Below are 20,507 nucleotides of genomic sequence, written 5' to 3'. Positions count from 1 at the left end.
GCTAATTTTATTGTTCTAAATCAATGAAAACAATGTCTTAACTTTATTTGTATACAAACAGTTTATGTATTTTGTTTTATGCAGATGAAAAATAATTTGTTTAATTTAATGTAAAAATAAAAATGAGATTCTGATTTAGCATTTGACTGTTTATATGGCTTTAAATCATTTTCATTTGTGTTAGTAGAAATAAGAGGACATTATGTGAGTTACCCAGGAGGAAAATATTTATTAGGTTATATGGTACAAAAGTGCCAGTATCGTTATGAAAAGAGATTTTTAACTTCAAAGAAATGCTGTCACTTTTAGGAAAAACTTTAATCTGTCAAACTGAATTTCATCAAGTTAAAATGTGCTGATCCTCTTTGCTAAGACATCTTTATGCAAGTGTGATATTCATTTGCATAGCTGGTGAAAGTTGCAAACCTAAAAACTTACTTGAGAAGAATGCATGCACTGTAAAAGAGACCTCACCAATGGCCAAGCTGACCAGTGCATTTGATAGTTTATCATTGGTTTGAACTTAGGTGAATGGGCTGGCTGAATGGTTGGTTTTTCCAATGTGTAACATGAATAAAAGCCAGTTATCCTTAGAAAGTCCTCCACAAAGGCATCCCTTATTTAAATAGCCCTCATGCCATATTTGAATAACTAAATGACATAATTTAAGTACGATTTTTAAGCTCGACTATTAGCGAAAGCCAGAAACTCATTATAAAAGAGTCTAGCTAATATATATATTTCACATGTGGCAGACTATTTTAAGAACTCTATTAGGCTGTAGCAATATTTTTCATTGAAAATCAATACAATCAATTTTACAAATTTGAAAGTATGAAAACATTTTTAATATTTCAGGACTCCCATAAAAATAAAACTTTTAAAGACATTTTTCTGATCATAATTTATTATCTGTGTTCTGGCATGGTAAATTATAGATCTTCAGTGTTTCCAGTAGAAAGTATGTACTTGTTTTGCTGCATATGTCTTGTGTATTGGAAACTTTCGAGCAGAAAAGCTCAATTCCAAATTTGGTCTTGTAGTAGTTCTCAAAGCCTGCCTGTGTGTCTCTTCTAGATTTCCAAAATATAAAATTCAAATTAAATGGCCAGACTACAGTTGAAAGTTTCAGAGTTTGGAAATTACATATAAATATCAAGTTTCTCCCTAATGCTGACATTTTATAATAATGGTTAACCAGTAATTATATATTATTCTTAGGTGATAATTAATTTATTACTGGCAAGTAAGTAAAAATTTCCTACTCTAGTTTTACCAGCAAAAGAGGAAAGCATTATAACTGTGGTGTCTAACCAGTAATGTATCAAAAACAGAGAACAGTTACGCAAGAATTATCAGGTTCGTCCATCTCATTTACACGAGTAATAGCATTTATTTAATTCCTAGTTAATAAATTAATCTAAAGTCTAACAGCCTTGACTTTAAAAACTTTTAACTTTAAAAACAAATATAATTTCCTTTCTGTTAATTTAATTGTTTAATACAAATGTAAAATTCATTGTGCATTTAAAATATAAGTATGCTATTAGTAATGTATGCGAAAAAAGTATTCTCTAAAAAAAAACAAGAGTAAGGTTGTCTGCAAAACATTCTAATTTATAGAAATGGCTGTTGCTTGAAAAATGTTTGAAAAGCGCTTGCCTGTTGTATTAATTATATTCTAAAGAACATTGTAGCCTTGCCTCCCGATATAAGAAATAGTATTAAAAAGAAAAACCGGATCCGTAAAAGATGGCAAACCACCAGGGATCCACAACTCAAACACGAACTAAACTCTATGCAAAAGAAATCAACAGAAGAATCAAGAATCAATCACCCTTCTCCGTACAACTTCACTTTCCTGACTACCTCAACAATCGTTGCCAACACCATCAGCGCCTTATAAACGAAGAAAGCCTCAGGGCACGACGGCATCTCGACTAAAACACTGAAGTCTCTTCCGATCAACGATCTTACCCGCCTCACTAAGATAATCAACAACATTATCAAATTCGCTCATTTTCCTAACTCATGGAAGCAAGCTATGTTAATTGTTTTTGCTAAACCGCAACAAAATCCAACTCTCCCACAGAACTATCGCCCTATCAGTTTACTTAGCCATCTGTTTAAAGTTACTCACCCTTCCATGAATTTTCTCCCAGAAGAACAATTCGGTTTTCGCAATCCTCATAGCACTTGCCACCATTTTCTTATAGAGTTTTCAACATTATCACTGAAGGCTACAACTGCAAGCTTCCGACCGGTGCTATATTCCTCGATATATCGAAAGCTTTTGACAGGGTATGGCATCGAGGCCTTATTTACAAACTAATCACTCAGTTTTCCAGATCATTTTATTCGCTTAATAGCCTCTTTTCTCAGCAACAGAACATTCAGAATCAAAATCGGTACTGTTTACTCTACCACCAGAGTAATCATTGCTGGTGATCCACAGGGGTCGGCACTTTCGCCGTACCTTTTTAATATTTATACACAAGATATCCCTAAAGAGCCTTCTGGTCATCTTGCACTGTTTGCCGATGACACCGCCATACTTACTAAAGCCTGCACAGTTATCGCCGTAAGAAACCAACTCCAAAGCTATCTCATAAAACTGAAAAAATGGCTTTCCCTTTGGAGGATTAAAATTAACACTTATAAAACTCAGGTAATAATTTTCCGTAAAGGAAACATGAAATACTATCCTCCACCCCCTGAAATATTTGACGAAGAAATAGATCGTATTAATGAAATAATTAATATTAAACAATTACAAATTCTACGAGAAATTATCAATGCTCCTTGGTATATTCCCAACATCTATATTCACAGAGACCTTATAAGGCAATAATTTTCCGTAAAGGAAACATGAAATACTATCTTCCACCCTCTGAAATATTTCACGAAAAAATAGACTGTATTAATGAAACCAAATACCCTTGACTAAAAACTTACCTTCAGAGCCCACTTCTGGTCCGTAGTACGGAAATTTAAAATCACCACAGCTACTATGCGACCTCTTGGTAGAAAAAGCAACTTATCTACTACAAACAAATTAATTCTATATCGCTCCATACTTAGCCCAGCCCTCCTTTATGCAGCACCGATCTGGGGACATGCAGCTAAAACCAATATTAAACAATTACAAATTCTACAAAATAAAATTCTACGAGAAATTATCAATGCTCCTTGGTATATTCCCAACATCTATATTCACAGAGACCTTCGAATCGAACTTATTCAAGAGTATATTAAACGATTAGCGGTCAACTTCTTTTATTCAGTACAAACCTACAGTAATAGCCTTATTAGCACTCTCAGACACCCCCGCGTCGCAGAGAAAAACATCGGTACCCTTGTGACATCCTATCCACATAAAAATTACAACCTTAATTGACTCATTCACGCTAAACTGACTCTGCGGTTTTACCACCCGCGGCTACATCTTATAACGACACTGGACTTGCCACCCCCAGTTTTTTCGCCGCCGCTAGTGCGGACCTCACTCTCTTTTTTCAGCCTCCCACACTTCCTTCTACCCTACTCTTTCTGCTCCTACCCGATCCTTATCAGAAGTCGAGTAAACAGATGTTTCTACATCTTGACACTCGAGAATAAAATACGATCTCTGTGTGTATGTGTTAATTGCCCGAAACAACGTTATATCTATAGATAATAAATTACTCATTTATAAATCCATTCTGCTTCCCATGCTCTGTTATGGTTGTCCAGTCTAGGCATATTCACGTAAAATTCTACAAAAAGACTGCAAACTGCCCAGAATGTTTTTCTGCGGAAAGTTACAAACGCATCGTACTATATTACAAACAATGCATTGCACAATTCCATTGAGAAGTTTTTATTGCCACCTGGCCAGACGGTTTCACATTCGTTTACGCACTATTAGTAACTCTGAATCAGAATATATAATTGCGATTTAAGAATGATATTAATAAAAAAAGGCCAACGTCCATTCTCAATCCAAATATATAATCATGGAAGTCTGATTTTTATATTTACTTTTTCATGTTATTCTGTATTCTTTTGTTTTTATGTTTTTATTTATGTATATTTATATCTTGTGTGTATTGTATGTATTTGTAACCACTTGAGACTTATTGATTCAAAATTACCTTGATAACATAGATTCTGTTAGACAGCTTTGAGGCTTGAATTTATAATGCGTGAATATTTTGAAAATTTTAATTTAAAAAAAAAAATATATCTTAAATAAAGTTACTTTCTAAAACATTTCGAAACTTTCAACTATGTTTGATTTGGGGTAAAGAGTCAGCCAAGACACACAAGCGCCTGGCCCCAGCCACCACCCCTGTTCTTATTGGTTGCCATTTATGACGTCAGGCTGAAAAGATTCCATTATCTCTTTCGTTTGAGTTATGTCAAGGGGAACTTATAATTACTTTGGATTTGTTTATGTCCTGTGTTAATGTGAATTTGTGCAATGTAACAGAATATTTGCAATTAAAACGAACCTAACAGTATAAGAAAATATGTCGGCACTTTTGATATAAATTGTTAAATCATGTTAATGGCATAGATAAAACTTTATAATACGTAAATATCGTTTGACTATGCAATCTGTATTCAATGCAATTCATAGCGCTATACTGATATTTAAGAAATATATTGTAAAATTTCATATAGCAGGAGACCATTAACAAGATTTACTTCGTCAGCAATGTCAAGCACTTAACTCTTAAATAATGTCTGCCGCAGTTTTCATGAATTAGCGGTTTATTTTTCAGAACAGTGTTTTTAAAAGTGATATAAATGTAAAAGCTAGTTATTGCTTCATAAAAATTAACTGTTTGTTAACAAAATAACCTTCCTTTTATTTATTGTTTGGTATCAAAATTGTTTGTAGTTAGATTAATTTTTTGCTTTCTAATTCTAGGCATTCATTTCTCTTCATTTATGGTTTAAAATAAAGTAAAGTGATAAGATATTTTTAAAGAACTAATTATATCGTTTATTTGACTTTGTCAATTGGAGTTATCATGCTGTTTTTTTTTATGCATTATTGTTTTGTTTCTTAACTTTTATATCTTATAAAAAGTGTTTATTGTCAAATGACTTCGATATTCATCTAATGACTAAACGGTTATCGACTGCACATCGATTTGCACCTTTTTTCTAATACTATGTATATTAACAATATATTTCTGAAGCTGCTTTTTATTTTTGTAATTTTTTCGCAAATATGGCAAATTATTCTATCATCGCTTCGCCTGTTTCAGCGCTAAAATGACCTCGGGCTCAAACTTTTGGCGCACAATAATGCCGCGGAGAATTCTTTTCGTCACTGTAAGACATCAGAAGTCGTGTCCAATAAGAGCTTGGGGTGGTGGCTGGGGCCAGGCGCTTGTGCCAAGACACCCAGGTGAACAAGATCATACACCGTTCCACAAGAAGAAGAATCTGCAGGCCGAAGACATCGTTTACGAGCGGGCAAAAAGACTATCTCTCCTTTCTATCGGAAAGTCCTGAACATCCAAAGGTGCGTAGAATACTTTATTATTTTACGAACTTCCATTCAAATTCTTCGTTCTGTCTGTAGACATGAGATTATATCATATATTTATTATAACTCGGTGTGTACTCTAAAATCAGCTGCCGATTTGAAGTAATTGCCTTTGTATAGAAATATAAGTATTGTGGCTTCTTGAGTACGGATTTATAATTTTTTGATTTTTTGTGTTTAATAGTTACTTAGTCCGTTGATATTTGTCTATATTTTGTTAAAATTGATGACATAAATTATTTTCTTACGAAATACTAAGAGAAAGGATTTAATATGTTTGAAATTGACAGAAATACATATTTTGTTTATGTAATTATGCAATAAATTTCACATCACGGTATAAATTGTATTAGAATACGTTAATAATGATTTATGTTTTGCCGTCAGAATAGCATGTGGTAAGACAGTGTTGTGTTTTTGAATTTAGCTGTCTGAAGATATCTGAAAATCATATTTTTGTTTTTGGTTTTGAATGAAATCTGGGAACTACTCTGATATGCGCCCTCAAGTCGCCAATTATTTTTGGCGAGAAACTTCACGCTGCCATATTACTATCTAAATTTTTTGTCTACATTTTGAACTTTTAGCCTAAAATGTCTCCAAAAACGCGGTTTTCGCACATGCAAAAACTACGTTTTGAACACACAATTTAGCTAAAAATCCGAAACAAAAAAGAACTACTACAAGACAACGAATCTACAAACTACGCACACCTCGCTTTAATAAATTAACATAATAATAATAAATTTCAAAGAATACCATGTACACAGCATCCTGTTTAAACTTAAAAAAATTCTACGAATTGCACAATTTAGGCAAGGAAGGAATCTACGATCTACGCACTCCTCGCTTTAATAAAATAACGTAACAACAATAAATTTAAATAATACCATGTACACAGCGTTCTGTTTTAACTTTAAAAAACATCTACGAATTGTACAGTGTAGACACTAAACAACAAAATAAACTAAAATAAATTTCAAACAATTTAAAAAAACAACAATAACGACAGAAATTCATACTAAAGAACCAATGAACATAACATTCTACAAAATAAGAACAAGGATAAAATAAAATGCACTTACCATGAATTAATGCGTTTTCGAATAGCAGAAATATAAATTTCATACCACCTTTAACATGCCGCCACGTAATCACTATTGTATTTACACGACAGCCAGACACACTATCCAGAAAATTTATACTATGGTTCACAAATAAATAAAATCACAAATCCCTACTTCTATCATGCACTGCCATTAAAAATAATCTCCTAGACCCTCTTTCCACACTTCGAAATACCCACTACCCCTCAACAGGATAGCCACAATCATATTTCCTTTTGCCGAACTTCAACAACTACCATTTTATCTTTCCCTCCCATCTTCTCAGACACAGATGCGTACCAACGAGCTCCAGTGAAAGATTTTTCGTCAACAGGGTTGCCATAGAACATGCAATCGTGCCAAAAACCAGCGCAGAACACATATCGCCACATTTGGTGAAATTAGGGCGTATATTAGAGTTGTACCGAAATCTGTTGAAGATATTTTTAATGCTCTCTTTTAAAATGAAAAATTGTTTCTCAAACAAAAACAGTCATCTTAGTAATTCTAAAATAGAAGTAAAAATTAAACTTCCCAAGTTTTCATAAAAAAAAAAAAGGGATAAAATTGACACTACAGTACCCCTTGGCGAATTGTTTCTTTTTTGACGGCAAGATTGGCACCAATTTCAAGATGGTTCCGATCCTTCTGCCCACTACACAAAGCCAAAACAAGAAGACGAAGACTTACAGAAACTCAGTGTTCATATACACACTGACCTATTTTAACTTAAAAAGACGTCAGAGAATTTCACAAACTAGGCATTGTGTACTGCCTTAACATTGTCTGTGTACACATCGATCTATTTTCACTTAAACAAAATCAGGAAGCTAAAACAAAGTTAAAACTGTCATGTTGACCAGAAAAATTTGCCACAGTCTTAACACAGAGAGGCGAACAAATAACCAAAGATACACAAACATAGAGTAATAAATAACCAAAAAATGCTTAGTTCCTAACATAAAAGCAATAAACAACAAAACACAGAGACGAATAACTAAATGAAACATAAATTTTTTAACATACCTGTTTTTTTTTCCGCGTGCACGCTTCCCACTACCATCTCCTCCATTCTCCACATAAGCAATTCAATTAAATTTTTGGTCGTTTCGGCTCATCTGCTGTTAATGATGGATAAATACTTATAATAGTGTCCAAACCATCAACATTCATCCTTTTATTTATAGACATACTTAAATGATGGTACCCTCATCAAAATACAACACCAATGCATGCCCAACGAAACACAACAATTAAAAAGAATGGTAAGAATAAAAAAACTCCAGTCCATAATGAAAGGGTTACTATTAATAGCCAAAATCTCAATTTATCACAACACATTTGGTGATATTCGCAGAAATAACTCCTTTTTAATGACAAAAACTAAAAACAGTTTTCACCAAGGCTAGTTTTGCCAACATTATCAACATTAGGGTTACTGAAAAACCTATTTCAGGCAGTGGACTTACAGATTTCACAAACAACCAATACCACTTGGCAATTTTTTCAGACATAAACGAAAGGGTACCACCGTACGGTAAAGATCAACCCAAAAAAAAAAAAAAATAGATAGAGTTGAGTTTAGAGTACCCCTTGTATTATTGCGAAGTTGTTTCATTATCGGTAAGTTGTAGTTTGTTTATCGCCAAGTTGTGTCATTTATGGTAACCCGAGTAGTTGAATGTTATGGAAACCTTATTATGATGCAATTGTTTACATTATTCCAGGAAATTTTCAATCATGGGATGTTTTGTAATGGCTTTTGTGGTGTTAGAAGTACATTGCTTGTTTCATTGTTTAGACGGTAGAATGGCTGAATGTAGTAAGATTAATTTGACGTTTCTGTATGATTTGGAATGAAAGGGTAAAAGTGCATTAATTGCCTGGTGTGTAAACGAAGACTTGCTTAGTAGCCATTTTTCGGACAGTCCGGAATATGTAGGATATTTTTTACTCGTATTTTTGTGAATTTATGTGGCGACGCCGATATACGGATTCTAGTTCAGATAATTTTTAGAAAGTTATTGGATGCTGTTAAGGAGTTTTGTGTTTTTGTGTGCCACAGAGGTAAGTAGAAATTTGCTTTGTAATGCTTAATTACATAACAGATTAAACCTTTATGTTATTTTATGGTTGGGTTTAAAATGTAGTTTATTGAGATTATGTATTTTTTGTTTACCACTACTGTGGAATTGGGTGCTCCTTTGACTTTTTAAGTGAAAATATATCGATTTGTACATGGACAAATTCAAGGGAGTGCGCAAAACCTAGTTTGTGCAATTCTCTGATGTTTTTTTAAGTGACAATAGGTCGATGTGTACATGGATAAAGTCAATGGAGTGTGCAATGCCATTTTTGTGCAATTCTGGGATTTTTTTTTTGAAATGAAAATAGGTCGACGTGTACATGGATACTGAGTTTGTGCAATTCTTTACCCTGTTATTTTGGTTTTGTGTAGCGCGCCACTACACAAGAAAAAATAACAAGTGAAAGACTTACACAAATTCGGTATCCATGTATCGCCAAGTTTTGTTAAGGGATACCCTTAAATATACTGGGAAAGTGAAGAATTGCACATACTTGGTATCCATGTATACATCAACCTATTTTCACTTAAAAAAAAAATCCCAGAATTGCACAAAAATGGCATTGCACACTCCCTTGACTTTATCCATGTACACTTCGACCTATTTTCACTTAAAATGTCAAAGAAAATTGACAAAAATCCAATTCTTCGTACTCTTGTAAAAAGCGGCAAACAAATAAGTGGGCAATTCTGCACTTTACCGAATATACTTTTACCAAAAAAACTTATACCCTCAACAGATGAATAACCAAGAGTGAAGAAATATTAAACCATTCCTCTAAATATTTTCCAATTCTACTTCTTTGGAGTTTTTATTAAATACCATGCTGGTTTACTTCACATTAAATGAAGTAAATTAAAAATAGCATTAATGATAATGCTTCTCCGAAATTTTAAAGTAATCATGCCTTTTTATTTCTCATTTGTTCTAGATTCTTGAGTTATTAAGTATGAACTTTATGCACATATCATGAAGAAACCACCTTTTAACCAACTGAAGGGTACACGAGCTCATAAACTGCGTAACAGAAATACTCTTTCGATTGCATTAGGCTGTTTTGGTTTAGCAATACTTTCTCAGTAAGTAGAGCATTTGTTATTTTCTACTATTAGTCAGCTTGTTATTGTTGTTTCTTTCATACATTTGTGTATGTTGTATTGCATTTATCTATTTTTCATGGAAAGAGAATTTTTGTATTAAAGCTTGTTTGAGAATTTTAACATACAGTCTTATTACATATACATCATCTTAATTTTAGCTATCACAAAATTAATTATGTATAATTTATATAAAAATTAGCCATATCATTTTCTATTGATTATAATAAGTATTTTTTCATCGATTTTAGTTTTATTACTATGAAGCTATAAAAACATTACAAGATATACAAAGTCAGAAGCAAAATAAATTACGAGTACTTGGTTGATTAAAGCACCTTGGTGAGAAATGGCGAGTTGCAGCAATTTACCCTTGGCAAGAAACAGATGGCTACTAACCAACCAGTCAACCAGTAACTACTGTATAGTTACTGGTTGACATATGCTCATACTTTGTTTCGTTAGCTAATGAAAGTTTTCAGTTTTTCATTGTGAAATACAGTCAAAAGTCTTTAATCCGGACCTCAAAGCTACAAACTTTCTGAATGCGTTTACACATGCGCATAATACCTTTATGCATGCGCATAATGCGTTTACGCATGCACGTTTAATGTATAACGGACGGTATAAGCTAAGCTAAAATTATCTAATTATCTATTTCTATTAATGTTGCAGGTTGCATTGTTCCTTAGTCTTCTAATTGGATCCGGCTTATTATTTTTTGTAGACTGTTAGAGCAATTTTATAAAAGTAAGCTTGAACTTTGGATTATGTCAAAAAGAATTTCCGATTCTGGAGCTGCCAAAGGATCTACAAAGCGAAAGCATGTTTCGATGTCCATCAAACAAAAAGTGGAATTGCTGCAAAAAATGGATGAAGGCATATCCTTTGTTTCTCTAACAATTGCGAAATCTGTTTATCAATTTCACGCTGCTCTGCGAGGTGGAGGGAGGGGAACGTCGCGGCGCTTTTTATTTTATTTGGCTTATAATTATATTCAAGTGCACAATGAACTGGAAGTTGATCTCTCAGCACTATTCTTATCTTCAGGGCAGATGTTTTTATTTCATTCAGCTTATAATTCCTTACTAAATATAGTATTCGGCGTGTTATTGTGTCTTAATTAAATATAGCATTTCATCTCGATGTACTCTCTTGATCTTTGATATGATTTAAATCAAACTCCTCGTCATTATAAATATCACGAATACACATCAAATAGTTTTTTGGTTGCAATTTTCTAATTTCGACTATGCGTAATGTATGTTTTACGCATGCGTGCGTTGAAAGAAATGTTTAATAAAGTAAACAAATAAATAATAAGCTTTTTTTTTTTGTAAATTTTGATACCCTTTAGATTATAATTGTTCTTTATTTCATAAATTACGGTTTCATATTTTTAATTTTATAATTTCTGCATGCCATCTTATCAGATTTAAACTGATGATTTGTAATCCGGAAAAACCGATAATCCGGAATCGCCGAAGTCCCGACAAGTCCGGATTAAAGACTTTTGACTGTACTTAATATGCTTGCTCTCTCAATCTTTGATTGATGGCAATATATGCTATAGTTTTTCCTAAGAGGAAAGTGTTTTATCCTTCAAAAGAGTTTGTAAAATGTTCATCATGTGTAACTGTATGTTAGAAACAAAACTATCTTATGGCAGTAGAAGTTTATATTTTGGGTGCGTTTCTGTGTTGTGTGATGTATGTATTTTATGTATATATTGCAGTAATTTTGGCTATTATTTTATAAGTTTGTTTTAAATAAATTACTAACAAAATTGCATGAAAATAAGAAATACAAATTTATATTAAATCGCTTCTGTATATGTATAGTAAATAAATTATGGTACTTACATCACTGTGTACTCTTATCCACTGTGGAAATTAGCAAAGATCCTGTCTAACTTGTGCTGGTCATTCCAGCAGAATAATGAAGGAACAGATGACTCTGTATTCAATTAGTTAATTACAGGTCACCCTTTAGTTATGTAATCAACTAATGTAAATTACTGATTTAAAAAGAATAAAAAGAGTTTAAGCTTTTTGATTCTCTGACAAACAAATTCATTAAAACTTGTGCCAGTCATTCCCCTGGCTAAAAGTTCCTATTAGTGTGCCATTTTTCCCAAACCAAGACACCTGATGTTTTGAGTATGATGGCAGGATACTTGACTCTGAAAATACTGCATTGCTTGCATTTCTAGAGAGCAATCAGCTTCCAAATTTTAATGATTTTTTTTAAATACTAGAAAAAATAGAGAAATAACAGTTAATTTATATTCTCCCTCAAAAACAAAATTGGTTTGTTGAGAATCGGTTGGTGTTGCATAAAACCACAGTGAAGGTGTGTGTGTTGGGATGTCACATTTGTTCATTATTTGTATTGAATCGTACTGTTTGGTGACAGTTTTTGCTTGCCAAAGTAGTTGACGAAATGTACGAGTACTAAATTATGTATAGTAGATATTCAGTGAATGGGTTTCATGTATTGGTAACCATCTGCTTCTCTCCAAGACTTAACTTGCCAATACACATTTCTAATCAGAGCTGCTGTAATTGAAAAGCACCTGAATACATAATACATAGCACATTTGAAAATGTTTTGGGTACTTTTCCGTTTTGCCGGCGCAGGCAATAAAGTTGCCAACAATGGTACAACAGAATATCCTCGCTGGTAACCTCATTTTCAAAACAAGTCGCAGCCATTTTTATCAGATTGATTGTTTCTTTCAATACTGTTACATAAAATTTTTACCCAGATAGTTCAGTTTTCTGCCCTATGCACTAGCGAAGGAAAGCACTGCGGTTTTACATAATTTCTGAGTAAGCTATTCGTACGAATTGAAATAATTCTTGCATTTAAACTTGTATTCCAAATTAAGATTTAACTTGAAATTAATGTAGATAATGACTGAGAGAATGAAATTTTTGTAGCGTAGTTTACTTGAGATGAGATCACTTGGGGTCACTTGATACGAACCGGCGAATCAGGATGTTGTACCATGAAAGCATAGTAAATTCTTAAATTAATGTCTTTTTACAAATTCATTGTCTTTATTGATTGCTTTTTACAGAATTTGAAACAATATTAAAATGTTTATACCTTTCAAAACAAAAAATTCTTAGAACTAACATTTGTCAACATTTTTTATGTGTATACTGTGTATTGTCGCCAATAAAGTCTGCTTGGTGAAATTTGCGCCGGCGAAACGGAAAAGTACCATGTTTTGTTAAATTTGCTTTGGTAAATATTTTAAAACATTAATCATCTGAATGGCATGACAAGCTTTATCTGGTCATGATATTTTTTACCACTTTGTATATATTTGCTTATAATTTAAGATCTTTTGCTTTTTTACTTTCTTTAATAGTGTAAATATCATCTTAATGAAGTACGTTTATAAAAATAGAGACTAAAATAAGTACAGACAAAAGTCTTTAATCCAGACGTCTATAATCCAAAATGATCTATAATCCAGACCTCAAAGCTACAAACTTTCTGCGCATGCGTCAACGCATATGCATAATACCTTTATGCATGCGCATATGCGTTCACGCATGCACATAAACTTTACGTTTACGCATGCGCGTTTAATGTATAACGGACGGTATAAGCTAAGCTAAAATGATATACCGTAATTTCCGGAAGAAAGGCCGCATCAGCGTAAATGCAGCACTCGAGAAAAATGGCAGGAATAAAATTAAAATTACATAGAAATGCCGCATCAGCGTAAACGCCGCAATAGATTAAATTGCGCGTGACATCGTCGTGGGCCGTATAGATGCAAAAACTCAACATAAGTCCTGATATATGACATACCAGTTAAGAAAAATACATGAAATGAAACCATAACTCAAAAATAAATTAAAGGTAAGAAATGTATAGCTTCTATGCCGTTTAGAGACATTTTCAAAAATTTTTCGCTCTCTTCTTACTTAAAAACTATCCAACAAGTACTTGTACCCAAACTGATGGGATTTGTATTTGGCAGAATGCCAAGAAAAATCCATTCATGCTGAAGGGGAAATACATCAGAGTTCCTTATTGCGAGGCAGATGGAGTCGTGTCCGCCTTTGAAAAAAATTGCAGAAAAGTTAGGGGTGGAAAGAGGATGGGTGCTGGAAGATTCATTGAATGACAGAGCAGAGAGACTATTCAAACTGATGAGAATGTTGATTTGAAAGGGGGAAGAATGTTATTGTTCTGAGATCTCGTTTAGGGTGAATAAGGCATGTAGGTCCGTTCAAGGGAAAGAATGTAAACGAAATAACGTTTGCAAAAAGCAACTGAGTGGTCTTTTGTGTAGGAACAGCACCAGTCTATGCACAATGACAAGGCCATCCAAACTATGTACAATGACCATCATAGGAAATATTTTATTTTTACTGCACCTAAACGCCGCACCCGCTGAAAATTTAAGTTTTAAACACGTAAACGCCGCAGTGTTTCTTCCGGAAATTACGGTAATTATCTATTTCAGTTAATGTTGCAGATTGCGTTGTTCCTTAATCTTCTAATTGGATCCAGCTTATTATTTTTTGCAGACTCTTAGAGCAATTTTATAAAAGTAAGCTTGAACTTTGGATTATGTCAAAAAGAATTTCCGATTCTGGAGCTGCCTAAGGATCTACAAAGTGAAAGCATGTTTCGATGTCCATCAAACAAAAAGTGGAATTGCAGCAAAAAATACATAAAGGCATATCCTTTGTTTCTGTAACCATTCTGAAATCTGTTTATCAATTTCACGCTGCTCTTGGGGGGGGGAACGTCGTGGCACGCAATAAACTGGAAGTTGATCTGTCAGCACTATCCTTATCTTCACGGCAGATGATTTTATTTTATTCGGCTTATAATTCCTTACTAAATATAGTATTTCATCTCGATGTACTCCGTCTTTGATATGATTTAAATCAAATTCCTCATCATTATAAATATCACGAATACACATCAAATAGTTTTCTGGTTGCAATTTTCTAATTTTGACTATGCGTAATGTATGCTTTACGCATGCGCGCGTTGAAAGAAATGTTTAATACAGTAAACAAATAAATATTAAGCTTTTTTTTTTTTTTTTTGTAAATTTTGATACCCTTTAGATCATAATTGCTCTTTATTTCATAAATTACGGTTTCATATTTTTAATTTTATAATTTCTGCATGCCATCTTATCAGATTTAAACTGATGATCTATAATCCGGAAAAACCGATAATCGGGAATCGTTGATGTCCCGACGAGTCCGGATTAAAGACTTTTGACTGTAATTGTATAAACTGAGTTAAAAATTTTTGTTTAAATGCAAGTCTTCATGACAGATCCCAAAACCTGTGCCAATCAGAGGGTTAAGAGACATACTTTTTTCCTAAGATTATACAATTTTGTTCTCTTTTTCCTAAATTGAATTCATGTTATTAATATTATGAGTGCCACAATTTTTATTTTCTCTCAGTTTCATGTGTATAACTTTGCAGTATTGAAATAAATCTTCTTTAATCCATTTTTTTAAATCTATCATGGTAAATCACCACTGAGCTGTTTCAGTTGTATGCATGGTGTCTAAAATCATGTAAGAAATAATTAGATTTTAAAATTCTTTTGGGTGTAACTCTGCAATCTTTTTAAATTAAAAAAAAAGTCCAACTTTGAGAAGAGTTTGTATCTGCGAAAGTTTGTCATGTAGGAGTGTGTCTGTGTTATGAAGTCAGCTTTTTTAAACAGTTATCTCTGAAAGTGTGAAATATTTCTTAAAATACAAAGAAACAGCAGTACTGAATATAATCTCTTTAAGGTAATAGACTGCACAGATACTTGAAATTATCTCGAACTATTCATTTGTATGCCATAAAGTATCAGTGTCTTATACAATGAAATTTATCTAGATTTTTGATATTTTTAGGTTAAGACAACAGGGGGCTGAAGTTTTTATGTTTTATTTATGATGCTGACTTAAATTCAATTTGATTTCATTATAGATATACAAAACTAGTAAGCTTCTAAAGTAATAGAACCACATTTTCAAAGATCATCAGATTATTTAATTGTTGATAATAAGTTGTAAGTTTCTGTGATTATTACCTTAACTAATCATACTGATGCATTATAGAGTAATTTTAATCCAGAAATTTGCTGATGTTCTTACATTTTGTATAATGTCTCTCTGAGGCAGTGGTACTCAGACTTTTTTTATATTGTGCTCTTTGATCAAGAATAAAAGTCTCCTGGACGAAATTTCCACACATAACAAATTTTAAAACATTTTATGACTGCCTGGTAAATATTTGAAGCTATTTTTAATAATTTGAAAATACAAAATAAAGTGCCTGAACTGTAGCAAAGCTAAAAATCTTAATTGTACTGCCTTAAAATTTTCTTTTACTGAAAACTGTTAATTAAAGGCAATGTTCCTCAATGTGTGTTCAATAAGTGGAAACAACAAGGAAACAGTCCACAGCCTGCTCCTATTCTCCTTTATCCCCCCCCCCACACACAAAAAAAATCAAATTAACATGCATATACCACACAATAGCTGAAATCTCACAGTTTGGAAATTACAAATGGTAATCCTCTATTATCTTCTCTCCCCAAACTGAAATTAAAAACAATTATTGCTAGGTACCCTACCTACAGACTTTCAATTCTAATCTTACCAGCATATGTCCAAACATGGAACCGCTATGCAGAAATCGGCAGCCTCGTCTGTTTCAATAATTTGAGTACCAACATTTATTTAATTTTTAGTTAATAAGATGAAGATTATCCATACTCTAATTGCTTTGAATTGTTAAAAAAGCAAATATAAGTTTTCTCTTATTAACTTACTAATGTTGTTTAATATAAGATGAAGTTTTATGAATTGTATTGTAAAAATATAAATTTACTGGCACTAACATATGCCTCCCCCCCCCCTTGGAAAAAAAAGCTTTTGAAGGGGACAAGAGTAATGAACTGGAAGTTAATCTGTCAGCACTATCCTTATCTTCAGGACAGATGTTTTTATTTTATTCGGCTTATAATTCCTTACTAAATGTAGTATTTTATCTCGATGTACTCCGTCTTAGATATGATTTAAATCAAATTCCTCGTCATTATAAATATCACGAATACAGATCAAATAGTTTTCTGGTTGCAATTTTCTAATTTTGACTATGCATAATGTATGCTTTACGCATGCACGCGTTGAAAGAAATGTTTAACAAAGTAAACAAATAAATATTAAGCTTTTTTTTTTGTAAATTTTGATACCCTTTAGATCATAATTGCTCTTAATTTCATAAATTACAGTTTCATATTTTTAATTTTATAATTTCTCCATGCCATCTTACCAGATTTAAATTGATGATCTATAATCCGGAAAAACCGGTAATCCGGAATCCCTGAAGTTCCGACGAATCTGGATTAAAGACTTTTGACTGTAGTTGTTTGTTGGGACCATTGTATTATTTCGTCTTAAGTGTTTTCACATTAAACGTATTTCACTGTATATACAAATAACTGAGAATATATAAATGAAAATATTTCCATTAATTAATTTAATAACCCATTAAATTTAAATTTCATTAGCTTCGTAAAATAAAAAAAAATTCAACAGTTTTCATAGTAAAATGTTTAATAAAACGGTGCGAAAAAGAAATGATTGAAAACAACAATCAGTTTCACTGGTGCCATCTGAAGAATAAACAAGTAAGTAAAGCAGATCACTTGCTACATTAATTAGCAAAAATTCTTAGTCCTATTTTGGAGTTGAAATATTGTTGCGTGCATTCGAGTCATAATGAATTTAATGCACAAAGAACCAATGAGCAAATTTTCTCTCGATCGTCTTACTGCAATGAACTCCATTTATACTATGTCTTATGATGAAAAGAATTATTTATAACTAACATATTTTCATAACTAACATATTTTTTTGTTAAAGATAAGTTGTTGCTTTTCAGGCTGGCTTTCTTGGTTAATATATTCCAAAAGTTAAAGAAATATCTTCAGATTAAATATGTAACACATTTAATGATTCATGACTAGTTACAAAGTTTTAACAATCTTATCAATATCTTAATCTCAGATGGAAACAATGCATAGATAACTCTCATTCTAAAAATTCATCGTAAATGACACAAACGAATGCTCAATTTTATTCAATAATAATAATTATTATTATTATTTATGTACTCTCTTGTACTGTACTGTGACGTTTTAAGACCTAGAAACTATAAAAATTTTTCTTTCATCACTCATATCTTCATTTTTGAATTCTTCCTGCCTTTTGGAAGTTCAGACTTATTCACTTACCTGTATATCCGTTTCAACCAGTTTATAGTTTTATTCAGAAGGGAGCATTTGTATATTTGCAGAGGTGAAAAAAGAAAATTCAAATCAAATTCTGTGTAGCATTCCAAACTTAATTGTAACATATTGATAGTATTCAATGTGTCATTCACTAGGATAACATAAAATGTATAGTTGATAAAACGTATAAAGCCAGTATTATTTCTGAATAAAATATCCTTAGAGCCAGTTCAGAAATTGTAATAGGAATCATCCGATAGAATTAATTAAGAAATCATGGTAAAAAATAAAGTTCACCAAATTGGTGCACCTGAGATCATTTTCATTTAAACTTAAAATCATTGTCATCTTCTGAAATTCTTTATTTTCTTTCTAAATCTGTAAAATTCTTTCTCCCATTTTTTAAAAAATGTTTAGGAAGAAACTATGTTATGTACCCTTTTATGTACTCTTTTAAAATAACTCATGTATCCTTTTGGAGGGTATGTGTATAACAGTTTGATAACTATTGCTCTGAGATACAAAAATTAAGTGAAGATTGATTTAAACTACATTAGAATTCCACTTAACTGAGATAACTAGCCAGAACTGTACAGATAATAGCTATCTTATCGCGAATTTGATGGTAAGCTTCCACTTTATAGTGTATTAGATACAGTGGTATCTTGGTATATGCCAAAATCCGTCCCAGATCTTTGAATATATACAAATGAACTTTTCTAATAAGAAATAAAGGAAAATAATTAATCTGGTCTTATAAAAAATCCTATTGTTATTATTATAATACTGTTTATTAAAATACAAATACAGTGGGTGAAATAAATAGTGTACATAAATGAAATAGTGCTCATGATACTGTACTGTGATTTTTTTTTTAAGTTGAATTCCCATTGTCAGGTAGATTTCCAGTCTCAACCATATAGAGAACACAAATTTATTATAGTGTATCAAGACACCTCACTAATTTTTTACCTATTTTGAATAAAATTTTTTTAGTGGCAGTCTCATTATTTTTTCAAAATAACATTTGTATTTTTGAGAAATTAACATCTTTTAAAAATAGCCGTATCAAGATCTTTCTTTCATACTTTGTATAAAGAGCATTTGTCATACTATAGAATGTTTAAGTGTATAATAATCCTCATATTTCGTACTTTGCTTGAAAACGCTAGGCATTCTATAAAATGCCTAGATATTCTATAGAATGCCGGCGTTCATACATTTCTGCTAACATGTGTATTGTGAACGTTATCTCGGATTACCTACGGAAGCTCCACACAAGGGCATCATTTCTGAGGCATTTTTGCTGTATCATTATCAATTAATCAACCAATCTTCTTTTGTTTTGGGACAAAAAATTTTAAGAGGTATTGCAAATTGTGCAAGTATTTTTGAAAAATGGGTTTTTCTTTTAATAATGTTTTTATTATTTTTTCATATTTTGAATGAATTATAAAAATGAACTCTAACTAAATAAACTAATATTTTTCATAAATTTTTTTCCTAGCTTTATTCTGATAAAATTTGCAAAAAATCCAGGAGAAAAATTCACGCCATATATTGATTCTTTTCTGGATCCAAGAAAGAAAAGAAGACTCGATGAACCCATTGTAACAATAAAAGAGGATATATGAAAAAATTATTGTGTTATTTATGTTTATGTAGATAAATTGTTAATCTTTTTTTGTAAAAATGTTCTCTGTATACTTGGTTTCAAGTATTGTTAAAATCTGTGGTTCATTCACGAATAAAAATTGAAGCCAATGCGGGTTAGCTGTATCGGTGTATTTTTTTGTCGTGTTAATTGATAAGAATCAGAAGATAGATAACTTACATATGATGACTTACATCTAAAGAAAGCGGTTTTTATTTCTGTAATTCAAAATTACTGAAGGCAAACTGCTGATAGAATGAGGAAATATGAATTTGTAGAAGTATATGAAAGTTTTCTTGCTATTATAGAATAACTTTTAACATAATATTTACTTTATATTTAACGACCTTGAGAAACTTAATTTGTAATTCTGAAAAAACTGCTGTGTTTTATGTTCACAAACAATAAAAATGCGTGTCCAACGCGCTATAACATTATAATTAGAACATGAAGGTTTTTAACTTGATGTTATAAAATTTTCAAGACTAAGTAAAACTACAACATAAATAATTTTGAAAAACTGATCTTCTGATGTTAGCAGTTTTAACATGCAGATGCAATGGATGATCGTTTTATCGTTACACTGTTACTATCTACTTGCTGTTAATATGATTTTCATCAGTTATACATATATGTCATGGTATCGGTATTTTTCTGGTGCTACTTTGTTAGACGGTTGCACGGATTTTTGGCGATTTACGTTGGCGCGATTTTTACAAACGTCAGCCATC

The 20,507-nt window shown here is 32.0% G+C and overlaps 1 protein-coding gene across 2 annotated transcripts in view; it reads left to right on the top strand.

Annotated features, from left to right (window-relative positions):
- The window catches only part of Polr2A (RNA polymerase II subunit RpII215), a 47,644-nt gene extending 27,749 nt beyond the window's left edge, over window positions 1-19,895 (top strand). Inside the window, exons 2-4 of one of the 2 annotated variants that reach the window (XR_015041427.1) lie at window positions 5,259-5,518; window positions 9,667-9,814; window positions 19,630-19,895. The gene's annotated coding sequence lies outside the window, so the exon portion shown is untranslated. Of the gene's footprint in view, window positions 1-5,258; window positions 5,645-9,666; window positions 9,815-19,629 lie in introns of those variants that run through there. The other variant, XR_004760971.2, reaches the window with a different exon arrangement.
- The last annotated feature ends 612 nt before the right edge of the window (window positions 19,896-20,507 follow it).

Source organism: Stegodyphus dumicola, chromosome 1, assembly GCF_044657685.1.
Source record: "Stegodyphus dumicola isolate Sdum_Otavi_A_Nest chromosome 1, ASM4465768v1".
Classification (NCBI taxonomy): domain Eukaryota; kingdom Metazoa; phylum Arthropoda; class Arachnida; order Araneae; family Eresidae; genus Stegodyphus; species Stegodyphus dumicola.
The sequence above is the reverse complement of the archived record's forward strand: the minus strand, read 5'-3'. Positions and strand labels throughout refer to the sequence as shown.